The following is a 13,946-nucleotide window of genomic DNA, read 5'->3' as shown; positions in this document are numbered from 1 at the left end:
TCCATGACTATGAGTCTGCTCAGTCTGTCAGAATTCCAAGTGTCTCCAAATGTCTGTGTCTATGTTGCTTCTGAAGCAACTCTAAAATATTTCCCTTTTAAAGGACTCCAGTAAACGAATCAAGATACACATGAATAGGCAGAGTCACATCTCCATCTTAATCAAAATGCCACACCCACAACTGGGTGTGTCACATCCCCATAGAAACAACCTAGTCAAGAGTTTCCACCCTGAACAATAGGTTTGTCCCCACAAAACTGGATTAGGAAAAGAATATGGCTTCTCTGGGGTACATAATAATTTCAAACTAATACAAGGAGATATGTATATCCATGTATATAGGAGAATTCCTAGGACCACACCTGCATGCACAAGACAAGACACATACATAGATAGGATCAGAGAGGCCTGCAGCTATTCTCTAGCCTGATTGTATGGATAAGCCCTGAAGGAGAACACTTTCACAGATTAATCTTTAAAGATCATTAAAGTGTTTTCATTTCCCCTTCTTTTCATTTGCTCTTTTTGTTGTTGTTGTTAGCTCCTGGCAATCAGGGAAATCTCTTTCATAATACACCTGAATAAAAGCTTAAGAGACACAGACATTTCAGAGTCTTAACTTCCAGCAGTAACACAATAATATCCAGGTTCCAACAAAATGTTACAGAACATATAAAGAAATAGGAAGCAATGGCCTGGACAAAAGAAAATAATAAAATATTAAAAACCATGGATGAGGAGAACCAAACCTAGGACAGACCAGATAAAGACTTCAAAAACAAGATCCTAAATATGCTCAAAGAGCTAAAGTAAACTGTGGACAAAGAACTAAAGGAAATTAGGAAAACAATAGGATGAAACCAAACATAACATCAATAGAGAGATGGAGATTATGAAAAGGAACCAAATAGGCTGAAAACCACAGTAACAAATCAAAAATTCCCTAGATGGATTCAATTGCAGATTGGAGCTGGCAGAAAAAAGAAAGTAGTGAATTTGAAGATAACACAATTGAAATCATCCCTTCTGAGAAGCAGAAGGAAATAAAAAATGAGAAACTGATCGGAGGCTGAGAAACCTGTGGGACACCATCAAGCATAAAAATAAATGCATTGCGGGAGTCCCAGCAAAAGAAAGAACAGGGCAGAGAGAATATTTAAAGAAATAATGGGCTGAAAACTTCCCAAATTTAACAAAAGATATGAATATACACATTTTAGATGCTCAGCAAACTCCAAACAGGATAACCCCAAATAGAGCCAAACCATGGCATATTATAATAAAACTGTGATTGCCAAAGATAAGGAGAGATTCTAAAAACCACAATAGAGAGGCAAAATTTCATGGACAAGGAAGCCTCAATAAGATTAAATGCCAATTCCTCATCAGAAACCATGGTGGTAAGACAGCAATGGGATGACTTATTAAAGTGCTGAAAGCAAAAAATGGTCAACATAGAAGCCTATCTGGCAAACTATCTTTCAAAAATGAGGGAGAGATTATGACATTCCCAGATGTTCTAGTTTGCTAGCTGCCGGAATGCAATATACCAGAAACAGAACGGCTTTTAACAAGGGGAATTTAATGAGTTGCTAGTTTACAGTTCTAAGGCCAAGGAAATGTCCCAATTAAAACAAGTCTATAGAAATGTCCAATGAAAGGCATCCAGGGAAAGATACCTTTGTTCAAGAAGGCCGATGAAGTTCAGGGTCTCTCTCTCAAGTGAGAAGGCACATGGTGAACAGTCAGGGCTTCTCTCTCTCGGCTGGAAGGGCACATGGTGAACACAGCATCATCTGCTAGCTTTCTCTCCTGGTTTCCGGTTTCATGAAGCTCCCCGGGAGGTGTTTTCCTTCTTCATCTCCAAATGTCACTGGCTGGTAGACTCTCTGCTTCATGGTGCTGCAGCATTCTCTGCTCTCTCTGAATCTCTCATTCTCCAAAATGTTTCCTCTTTTATAGGACTTCAGAAACTAATCAAGACCCACTCAAATGGGTGGAGACATGTCATCCCCTAATCCAGTTTAACAACCATTCTTGACTAAATCACATCAACCAGGGAGATGATCTCATTACAGTTTCAAATATACAGTATTGAATAGGGATTATTCTACTTTAAGAAATGGGATTTATATTAAAACATGGCTTTTCTTAGGGGGCATACTTCCTTTCAAACCAGCACACCAGATAAACAAAAGCTGAGGGACTATTTCACCAGTAGACAACTGCAGGTTAAAATGAAAGGGCAATAGATAATAAATCACAACCCATGAAGAAATAAAGATCTCCAGTGAAAATAACAACATGGGTAAATATAAATGCCAGTACTGTTTTAATTTTGGTTTGTAGCTCCATTTTTTTCTACCTATAAATCTAAAAGGTAAATGCATAAAATGTAATGATAAATTAGTGGGTTTGCACTCATATGTATAACATATAATTTGCAACAAGAACAAAGTGGGGGACAGAAGAGTATAGGAACATAGGTTTGTATACTATTGAAGTTAAGTTGCTAATTTTACAAACAAGATTGTTGTAAAATTAGGTACTTAAATTTAAGTGCCCTGGTAAGTACAAAGAGAATATGCAAACTCATAAGAACAGAAAATAGAAAACAAGTTGCCAGGGGTGTGGGGGCAGGGAGAATGGGGAGTTAATGCACAGTGAGCATAGGATTTCTGTTTGGGAAGATAGGAAAAGTTTTAGTAATTGAAGGTGGTGAAGGTACTACAATATCTTGAATGTGGTTAATGCCATTGGATGATATGCTTGGGAGTGGCTGAGACAATTAAAGAAAAAGAAAACAGCTAAACAGATAGTGACAATTAAATGCAATGTATGATCCTAGATGGGATCCATAAAGGGAAGATAAAAAGTTCAAAGAGATATTATTGGTACCTATGAAAAAATTGGAATATAGACTATAAACTCTGTCAATATTAAATTTTTTGAACTTGATAACAGCACTTAAGGTGGTTACATAAATGAATATACTTGCTCTTAGGAAATGTATATGGCAGTAATAAGTGTTTAAGGAGCATGATGCATACAACCTATACTCAAGTGTTCAGAAAATATATTGATAAATAGAGATACAGATAGATGCACTGGATAGGTAGATAGACAGACAGGATGATATGGCAAATGTGGCAAAATGTTAAAATTGGCAGGTGTGGGTATTGGGAAAAATCAAATCAAAACTGTAAGATACCCCCCCAGAATGGCCATAATAATAATTTTTTTAAAACCTGAAAACAGCAAATGTTGATGAGGATGTGGAGAAATTGGAACCCTCATACACTGCTAATGGGAATGTAAAATGATGCAGCTGCTGAAGAAAACAGTTTGATGTTTCTCCTATATGTTAAACATAGAATTAATATAAGAATCAAAATTCCTCCCCTAGGTTTTATCCCAAAGAATTGAAAACAGTTGTTCATACAAATACTTGTATACAAATGTTGATAACAGCACTATTCACAATAGCTCAAATGTCCATTTCCTAATGAATAGATCAACAAATATGGTATGTCCATAGACTGAAATGTCATTCAATCATAAAAAGATGTGTTAATAAATTCTATGACTTGAATAAACTTTGAAAACATTATGCGAAGTGAAATTTCATATAGAAAAGACCATATATTGTATGATTACATTTATATAAAATTTCCAAAAAAGGCAAAAATATGTAGAAAATAGGTTAGTGTTTACCTAGGGTTAGGAGTGGAAACAGATTATCTGTAAATTGGCATGAGAAATCTTATGGAAGGGTGAAAATGTTTAAAAGCTGTTTTATGGTGGGTGCACAAGGGTAAACTTACTAAAAATATTTGAATGATAACCTTAAAATGAATTCATTTCTATGTAAATTATACCTGAATAAAAATTGAAAAATAAAACCAAAGAATCCAGGAAATAACCTGCATAGCCTGAAACACATTCCATCTGAAAACAATAAACTCAAATTTAGAAGTAAACTGAAAGGGACTTTGTAAATCTTTTTTTTTTTTTTTTTACATGGGCAGGCACCAGGAATCGAATCCGGATCCTCTGGCATGGCAGGCGAGCGTTCTTGCCTGCTGAGCCAGGGTGGCCCTCCAAGGACTTTGTAAATCTTAACTGAATGAGAAACATTTCCTTCAATTTGGTAAAAGTTAAAACGTCTGACAATAAAGTTTTCTGGGAATGCAGAATCATGGAAATCCTATTTTGCTGATGCTGGTGTAAATTGGTACAATCACTTTGGGCAGGGGCAGGGAGAGCATTTGGCAGTGATTGGAAAAGTTCAAAGTTATACACTATTATTCTCATAGATATTTTTCCAGGAGATATTCTCACAATTTTACAAAAACATTCACATATAAGAATGTTTAGAAAGCTTTCTTTGTAATCATGAAAAACTAGAAACACTATAAGGTCCATCAAAATTTAAGGATAAATAAATAATATATACCTACAATAGAATACTATTCAGTGGTTAAAATGTTTGAACTAGGTCTACATTTATCAAAACAGATTAATATCTTAAAAATTAAGAGGAGAAAAAGCAAGTTGCAGAATGATATATAAAGTTTAATACTAATACATAAAGTCTAAAAATATGTATTTCTGAAACATAAATATGTAGTAATAGTTTTTAAAGATGCTTGGTATTGGTGAAATGGAACTCAGTATATTGCAGCCTCTGGAGAGGGAGATAAAGGAATAGAAAGGAGAGGGATAGGGGTGTTCAACTCTACATGTGTCATTACTTTTTTATAAAATTAAAGCAAAAGGCTGTTGAGATTTAATTGTGTTGGTGTGACTATATTATGTTTCTTAAATTACGTCAACTTCAGTTCATAATTTCAGTTCATAATGAGAATATTTTAAACAAGCAAACAAACATGTTGCAGCTATTTTCCTGAGCATCTGTACCATTTAGCATCTCTATCATCAAATTATGAGAATTTCAGTTGCTCCAGATATTCATCAGTACTTGGTATTAAAAGTATTTTTTCACTTTTCATTCTAATAGGTGTGTAATGGTGTTCTCTGTGCCTTTAATTTGCATTTCTATAATGACTAATGACGTCGAATATTTATTGTGATTATTTGCCTCCCATATATTCTCTTTATTGGAGCATATCCTCTATGTTTAAGTGTTTTGCCCAGTTTGAATTAGGTTGTTTAATCATTGTTGAGTTTTGAGTTCTTTATATATACTGGACAAAAGGTTTTTTGTAAGATATGTGATTTGTACCTATTTTCTCTGAAGCTGTACCTTCTCTTTTCATTCCTTTAGGAGTATCTTTCATAGAGCGAAAGTTTTTAATTTTGATGAAATTCAGTTTCTCTATTTTTTCTTTTAGTGGTCCTGTTTCTGGGGTTATGTCTAGGACCTTAACCTGTAGTGATGAACATTTCTCTTATGCATTCTTTTAAAAGTTTTAGAGTCTTATGTTTTACATTTAGTTTATGACCTATTTTGATTTAATTTTATAAAGGCATGAGGTTTAGTCCAAGGTTTTCCTTTGTCTTCAAATGAATGACCCATTGTTCTCCCACCATTTGTTGAAAAGGCTATCCTTTCTCCTCTGATTGTTTTTTCACCTTTGTCAAAGATTAAGGTCCATATTTCTGCAGGTCTATTTCTGTGTTCTGTATTACGTTTCAATGGTCTATCCTTCGTGAATATTACCTGCCTTAATTACTATAACTTCATCTTAAGTCTCAATATAGGGCACCATGATGCCTGAAATTTTATTCTTTTCCCAAATTCTTCTAGATAATCTAGATAGTTTGAATTTCCGTATAAATTTTGGAATCACCTTGTCTATATCTATCTTAAAATCTGGGATTTTTATTGCAATTGCTTTAAATTTGTAAATCGATTTGGGGAGAATTGGCATGTTTGCTATCTTGAGTCTTCCCATCCATGAATACTTCATGTCTATTTAGGTACTCTGACTTTTTTCTATACATATATCTATCTAAGTGTTTCATTTGTTTGTTTTGTAGTTATTTTAATGTTATTTTTTAATAATTTTACTTTCCAATTGTTCAATGTTTGTTTATAGAAATTGGATTAAGTTTTGTATGTTGACCTTGTATCTTGTGACCTTTCTAAACACACTGTTGTTTCCAAGAGAGTTTTTTTGTTGTTGCAAAATCCTTGGGATTTTCTATGTAGATATCATGTCAACAGCAAATAAAGACAGTTCATCTCTTCCTTTTAAATTTATGTGCCCTATATATCTTTTTCTTGCATTATCACATCGTCTGATGTTGAATAGGAGTGGTGAGAGTGGACATCCTTGACTTCTTCAATTCTTAAGGAGGTCTTAAGTATTATGTAAGCTATAGGTATTTTGTAGTTTCTTTTGACTACATTGAGGAAGTTCCCTTCTGTCCCTACTTCACTGGGACTTTTTTCATAAATGGATGTTGAATTATGACAAATGCTTTGCCTGCATCAATGGATATATGACCAATGATTTTTCTTCTATCACTTATTAATATACTAGATTACATTGATTGGTTTTTCTTATTAGAGAAGTTGAAGGTTTACGATCATGCATAAAATGCAAAGTTTCCATACACCATCCTATTGTCAGCACCTTGCATTAGTGAGGTTTGTTTATAATCATGAAAGAACATTTTTATAATTATACTACTAACTATAGCCCATCATTTACAATAGGGTTCACTGTGTTGTATAGTGGTATGTTTGGTTTTTTTAAAAATTTATTCTAGTAGACACCATATAGATGGGTGGCTTTTTTTGAATCTGCAGATTTTATTGAGATATATTTAAATACCATATATTCCATCCAAAGTACACAATCAGTGTCTCACTTATCATCACCTAGTTGTGCAGTCATCATCCCAGTCAATTCTATCCATTTTCATTGCTCCAAAAAGAAAAATATCAGAAACAAAAATAAGAAAACCCCAAACATCCCATATCCCTCCCCCTCCCCATTATTGACCTCTAGTATTGGTGTGATACACCTATTAGTGTTTATGAAAGAATATTAAGGTCTTACTTTTAACTAGTCTGTAGCTTGCAATAGGTAATTTTTCTTCATATACCACTCTATTATTAACTCTTTGTACAAGGTAGGTGACTTTTTAAAAACCTATTCTGCAGTCACACAAAATGTTGGAGTAGGAAGCTCTAGGGATTGTTCCTCCCACCAAAAAAAAAGTTAACTGGAAAAAGAAATTAACAGAATGAACTATTTTGCAACTCTGGAGAGTGGCCGATGTGAGCCTGCTACCATCCACCATTCCTCAGCTTTGACATGGTAGGCATGGCAGACTACATTCCTAGAGGGACTGGCTGGAGCCAGGGCAGGCAGTAAGGAAATTATTTTCTAAAAATTTGGTGTTTCCATTTTTGTCAATCTGGTAGTTTCCTGAGGTACCACAGAGGGCTTGTCTTGGTTTAGGCCCTCTGAGGACTGCAAGGCTCCCTGCTACAGCTGTACCAGAAAATTTAAAGGGACAGAAACCATTTTTTGAGCCATACATCAAAGGAGATATTTTTCAGGTCACTGGCTGATAGCAGAGATAACAGAACACAAACTTTAGTGTACACACAACAAGGAATACATGCTTTGCGAAAATTGTTAGGAAAAGTCATCAAACACATTTGTAGGATTTAATGCAAAAAATCAGTCCAGAAATAAGCCTACACAATTATGTCAATTTGTTCATTGACAAAAGTACAAACAACTTGGTAGGAACAGTCATATTTTCTTTATTAGAGAAGTTATGAGTTTACAGAGCAATCATGTAGAATTGTCTTTTTAATAAAGAGATGGAACAACAGGATATTCATATTTTAAAAAAGAACATTGACCTAAACTTCATACCTTATACACAAATTAACTCAAAATTGATCATAGATTTAAATGTAAAATAGAATTATAAAACTTTTAGAAGAAAATAAAATTATCAAGAAAAATGATCTTGATTTAGGATTAGGCATGACACCAAAAGCAAGATCTAGCTTATCGAATGTTTTTATCGTGGAGTGTTACATTTTTTAAGTTGTGTTAAATATATGTGGCAAAATTTGTCATTTTAAGTATATAATTCAGTGACTTTTTATTTTAGGAGTTTTAATGTCTCCCTACATTTTATTTTAGGAGTTTTATGGTTCTGTTTTTTATATGTAGGTCTTTGATCCATTTTGAGTTAATTTTTTGTATAAGATATAAGATAGGAGTCCTCTTTCACTCTTTGGGATATAGATATCCAGCTCTCCCAGCACTATTTGTGTAAGAGACTGCTCTGACCCAGTTGGGTGGCCTTGGCCACCTTGTCAAAAAATCACTTGATGAGGAAATGAAGCCTAGTAATTCTTTATAGCTTAATATAATACCAGGATACATCTCAGACTATGGTGGGCGATAATTTTAAAGTATTGGTAGAGTCCCTTGAGGATCTGAAAGGGGAAAAATATATCTACATATATATATGGAACTAATAAACTCTCCCATCTGGGAAACCCTGAGTCCCTGCCCAACCATTGGGGACTCCCAAGAAAATAGGCTAAGCCCTGGATTTGGAGGCTTGCTCTTATAAAACTTATTTTCGTAGGGAAGAAATGATGACTACCCATAACAAGGCCTAAGAGCTGCTTCCAGGAAACCTCTTTGTTGTTCAGATGTGGCCTTTCTCTCTAAACCCAACCTGGAAGGAAAACCATTGCCCTCCGTGCTATGTGGTATGAGCCATTCAGGGGTGAAAACCTCCCTGACAACATGGGGTATGACTCCCGGGGATGAGTCTGGCCCTAGTGCCATAGGATCGACAATGCCTTCCTGACCAAAAGGGGGGAAAGAGGTGTAATAAAATAAGGCACCAGCGGCCAACAGAGATCAAATGGAATCAAGAGGCTGTTCTGGTGGCTGCTCATATGTAAGCTTCAGCTACATAGTGCCAATTGTCCTGGTTTGCTAAACTCCAATCAACATCACTCCTGTGGATTATTAAGAACAGCTACGGCTTGAACTGAGACTTTATAAAGGTTTCATACAAAAGATTTGCCTTCCTGGAACATACAATTCCCAAAGGGTTCCTAAGTCAGGTAAAATCCTGAAACTCAGAGGGACCAGCCTCTCCAGGATTATCAATTAATTACATGACACCACTTCTCAACATGAAAAAGTCAGAACAGGTATTCCCCAAAGATTCCTATAGATTGGGAGATGGATTAAAGGAGAAGGAGGAGGTATAACAGAGAAAATGGGATTTAACACATGAGTATGGCTGCTGAATCACTTCATTAATATTCCTTCTAGACTCCAGTGTTTTGGAGCAGCTAGAAGGAAATATCTGAGAAAGATGGAATGGTAGCTCATGACAGACTCTGGGATCTGTTCTGTAACTACTTGTGAAATGTGCTTTGAAAATGATTGCTTTTTTTCTTTCTTTACTTTGTATTTATGTTATATGATATAATTTTAAATTTTTAAAATATATTTTAAAAAACAGATCTGACCAAATACCACTGAAAAAGAAGGTTGTGATCATGAACAATACAAAGAAGGCTTCTAGGGTATAAGCAATGTTATACCCTTGGCAGGTGTTTGCTCTATAATTATTTGTTTAACTACACTTTTAAATTTGCTCTAATGACTACTTGTTAGATTTCACTTTGAAATTTATCACTTTTCTGCATATGTTATATTTCACAATAAAAATGTTTTAAAAAGTCAACTGACCATAGATAAGAGAGACTATTTCTAAACTCTCAATTCAATTCTATTTTTAACATGTCTAACTTTATGCTGTTTTTTTCACTATAGTTTTGTGGTATGCTTTAAATTCACGAAGTGTGAGTCCTCCAACTTCATATATCTTTTTTCAAGATGTTTTTGGCTATTCATGGCTCCTTACCCTTCAAAATAAATTTGATAATTGGCTTTTCCAATTCTGCAAAGTAGACTGTTGGAATTTTGATTGGAATTGTGGTGAATCTGTAAATCAACTTGGATGCTTGCAATTATGTCACTTTTCATCTTTCTCCAAAACATTTTCCCTTTTAAAGGAATCAAGTAAACTAATCAAGACACTTTAAATGTCGGGAGGCCCCTCTCCAGGTAATCAAAAGGACACACCCACAATTGGATATGTCATATCTCCATGGAAGTAACCTAATCAAAAAACTACGCCCACAAATGGTTGTGTTGCATCTCCACGGAGACAACCCAGTCAAAGTTTCCAACCTAAAACAATAGGCCTAACCCACAAGATTGGACTAGGAAAATAACATGGCTTTTCTGGTGTATACAGCAGTTTCAAACTAGCACAGGGAGTTTAATCCATTAACATTAAATGTTATTATTGTAAAAGCAGTATTTACTTCAACCATTCTATCCTCTGGTTTTTATATGTCCTACCTTATTTTCATCTATCTTTTTACTCTTTCAGTTATCTTACAGATAATCTTCATTTCTACACTCTCCTCCAAACCTCTCTCCTGTCCTTTCCTTTAATCCTGCAGGACTTTAGTATTTCTTATAGGGTAGGTGTCTTATTAATGAACTCTCTCAGATTCTTCTTATCTGTAAATCTTAAACTCTCCCTCACTTTTTTTTAAAACTTTTTTCTATTAATTAAAAAAATTAACAAACAAAACTTTAAGATATCATTCCATTCTACATATACAATCAGTAATTCTTAATATCATCACATAGTTGCATATTCATTATTTCTTAGTACATTTGCATCGATTTAGAAAAAGAAATAAAAAGACAACAGAAAAAGAAATAAAATGATAATAGAGAAAAAAAGACTATACATACCATACCCCTTACCCCTTACTTTCATTTACCACTAGCATTTCAAACTGAATTTATTTTAACATTTGTTCCCCCTATTATTTATTTTTATTCCATATGTTATACTCTTCTGTTGATATAGTAGCTAAAAGGAGCATCAGACATAAGGTTTTCACATTCACAGAGTCTCATTGTGAAAGCTATATCATTGTTCAATCATCATCAAGAAACATGGCTACTGGAACACAGCACTACATTTTCAGGCAATTCCCTCCAGCCTCTCCACTACATCTTGAACAACAAGGTGATATCTACTTCATGCGTAAGAATAACCTCCAGGATAACCTCTCGACTCTGTTTGGAATCTCTCAGCCATTGACACTTTGTCTCATTTTACTCTTCCCCCTTTTGGTCGAGAAGTTTCTCTCAATCCCTTGATGTTAATTCTCAGCTCATTCTAGGGTTTTTCTCAGTCCTTTGATGCTGAGTCTCAGCTCATTCCAGGATCTTTGTCCCACGTTTCCAGGAAGGTCCACACCCCTGGGAGTCATGTCCCACGCAGAGAGGGGGAGGGTGGTGAGACTGCTCGTCATGTTGACTGGAGGGAGAGGCCACATCTGAGCAACAAAAGAGGCTCTCTTGGGGGTGACTCTTAGGCCTAAATTTTAAGTAGACTTGACCTATCCTTTGTGGGGTTAAGTTTCATGTGAACAAACCCCAAGACTGTCTCCCTCACTTTTGAAAGACGACTTTGATGGATAGAGAATACTTGGCTGGCAATTTTTCTCTTTCATTATCTTGAATGTTTCATACCACTGCCTTCTCACCTCCATGGTTTCTGATGTGAAATCAGTGCTTAGTCATATCAAGCTTTGCTTATGTGCGATGAATCATTTTTCTCTTGTTTCTTTCAAAATTATTTGTTTTTGGTATTTGGCATTCTGATTAATATGTGTCTTGGAGTAGGTCTATTCAGATTTATTCAGTGAGTGTACATTGCACTTCTTGAACTTTAATGTCCATGTCTTTTATAAGAGTTGGGAACTGCTCAGCCATTATCTCCTCAAATATTCCATCTGCTTATTTTCCCTTCTCTTCTCCTTCTGGGACACCCATGACAGGAATGTTTGAGTGTTTCTTATATTGCCGATCAGTTCCCAGAGACCTTGCTCAATTTTGCCCATTCTTTTCTCAGTTCTTTTGTCTGTTTGAACTCATATGCTCTGTCTTCTAGCTTGCTGACCCTTTCTCCTGCCTGTTCAAGTTTGCTGTTGTGTGCTTCCAGTGTAATTTCAATTTCATCCATTGTGTCATTCTCATAAGATCTGTTATTTTTCTTTGTGTTCTTTACATTCATCCAGTGTCTTCTTAATATCCTTTATCTTTTTAGGCATCTCGTTGGATTTATTTAGATTTATTTGAACATCTTTGAATAGTTGTTTCAGATTCTGTTTCTCTTCTGATTTTTTTATTTGCTCCTTTGACTGGGCCATATCTTCTTGTATGTTCATATGGCCTATTTTTTGCTGATATCTGGGCATCAGATTATCTTTGTGAGTTTACTCTGAAGTTCAGATTCTCTCTTTTACCAAAGCTTTTGTTATTTATTCAATTTGTGTTAATGCTCTTCTTGACATATGGCTTATCGGTATTACCCAACCTGGGCTGTGTCAAGGATCCACAAAGGGGACAAACACCAGCTCCATATGGCCCCAGGGAGGTCAGGTAAAGATATCTAAAAACCTGTAACTGCATTCCCCAATGGTGCACTTTTCTCCTTCAGCATATGTCCTTATTCACCCCAAAGCCTTTCAGATGTCTTCCCAGAGGTGCACTTTCCCCACCTGCCAGCAGATGGTACTCTTTTCCTCAGCCCTCAGAAGGTTGAGAAGCTCCCTGCCAACAAGACAATGACATTGCTGATCCTGGCAGGGTACTTTTAACCTCCCAATGGTCCTAGCAGTGCAAACTCACAGGCCAAAAGCTGTCACAGTGTGAGCCTGTGTCCTGCCATTCTTGGGGGAGTGCACCTCTGCTTCCCTTTCAATATAGAGCCACCCATCCTCCAGAGACTGGTGAACAAGAGGCTTTCTGCCCTGAGGGTGGAGGATAGGCACCAGAAGTTGTGCTGAGGGGCGTTACTCATGATCTCTCACTGCATTTTCCCTGCCTCTTCATCCCGCAGTTTCTTGGGTGTTGCAGAGCACTACCATCTCCAGATCCACTGATTCATTGTCGCAGACAGTTTCTGTGTGATCCCCCCCCCCAGATGTTTTTCTTGGAGAGAATTAAGCCCAGCTTCTCTCTAATCAGCCATCTTGGATCTCTCCATCTGTTTCCATGTTTTGACTATTATGAAAATGCTATGAACATTGTTTGTACAAATATCTGTTTAAGTCCCTGTTTTCAATTCATTTGGGTATATATCTATGTTTGAATTTCTGGGTCACATAGGGTTTTAGTTTGCTAATGCTGCTAGAATGCAATATACCAGAAATGGATTGACTTTTATAAAGGGGATTTATTAATTTACAAGTTTACAGTTCTAAGGCCTTAAAAATGTAAGGTACCAGAGAAAGATAAAGTGATTACAAAGAAAGGGCTGAATGGCACCTGGGTTTCCTCTGTCACATGGGAAGGCACAAGGCTGGCATCTGCTGGTCTTTGTTCCCAGTTGCATTTCTTCCAGCTTCTGATCCCAGTGGCTTCCTCTCTAAGGGCCTGTGGGTCTTTACTTAGCTTCTCTGGTGGAAGACTCTGGGTTCTTGCTTGCTTAGCATCTCCTGCGAAGGCATATGGCAATGTCTGCTGGGCTCTACATCTCCAAACATCCATGCTTAGGCATCTTCTCTCTATGTTGGTACCCCTAGCATTTCCAAATGTCTGCATGTATGTTGTCTCTGGTTCCTATCTAGCCTCTATCAGCTCTCTCAGCTCCTGGTGTCTCCTGGGGCTTCTGCATTTGCAAACAATTGTGTCTGCATCTGTTAATCTGTCACTTCTGAAGCTCCCTCCAAAATGTTTCCCCACCTTAGAGGACTCCAGTAAAATAATCAAGACCCACCTCAAATGGGCGGAGTCACATCTCCATCTAATCAAGAGTCCACACCCACAATTTGGTGTATCACATCTCCATGGAAGTAATCTAATCAAAAGGTCATGCCCAGG

The 13,946-nt window shown here is 36.3% G+C and overlaps 1 long non-coding RNA gene across 1 annotated transcript in view; it reads right to left on the bottom strand.

Moving 5' to 3' along the window:
- The window catches only part of LOC143659186 (uncharacterized), a 20,721-nt gene extending 6,775 nt beyond the window's left edge, over positions 1–13,946 (bottom strand). Inside the window, exons 1-2 of the long non-coding RNA XR_013163474.1 lie at positions 13,843–13,946; positions 13,392–13,561 (exon numbers count right to left, since the gene is read on the bottom strand). This is a non-coding gene — a long non-coding RNA (uncharacterized LOC143659186). The remainder of the gene's footprint in view (positions 1–13,391; positions 13,562–13,842) is intronic.

Source organism: Tamandua tetradactyla, chromosome 16, assembly GCF_023851605.1.
Source record: "Tamandua tetradactyla isolate mTamTet1 chromosome 16, mTamTet1.pri, whole genome shotgun sequence".
NCBI lineage: Eukaryota > Metazoa > Chordata > Mammalia > Pilosa > Myrmecophagidae > Tamandua > Tamandua tetradactyla.
This window is presented reverse-complemented; position numbering and strand designations above follow the sequence as displayed.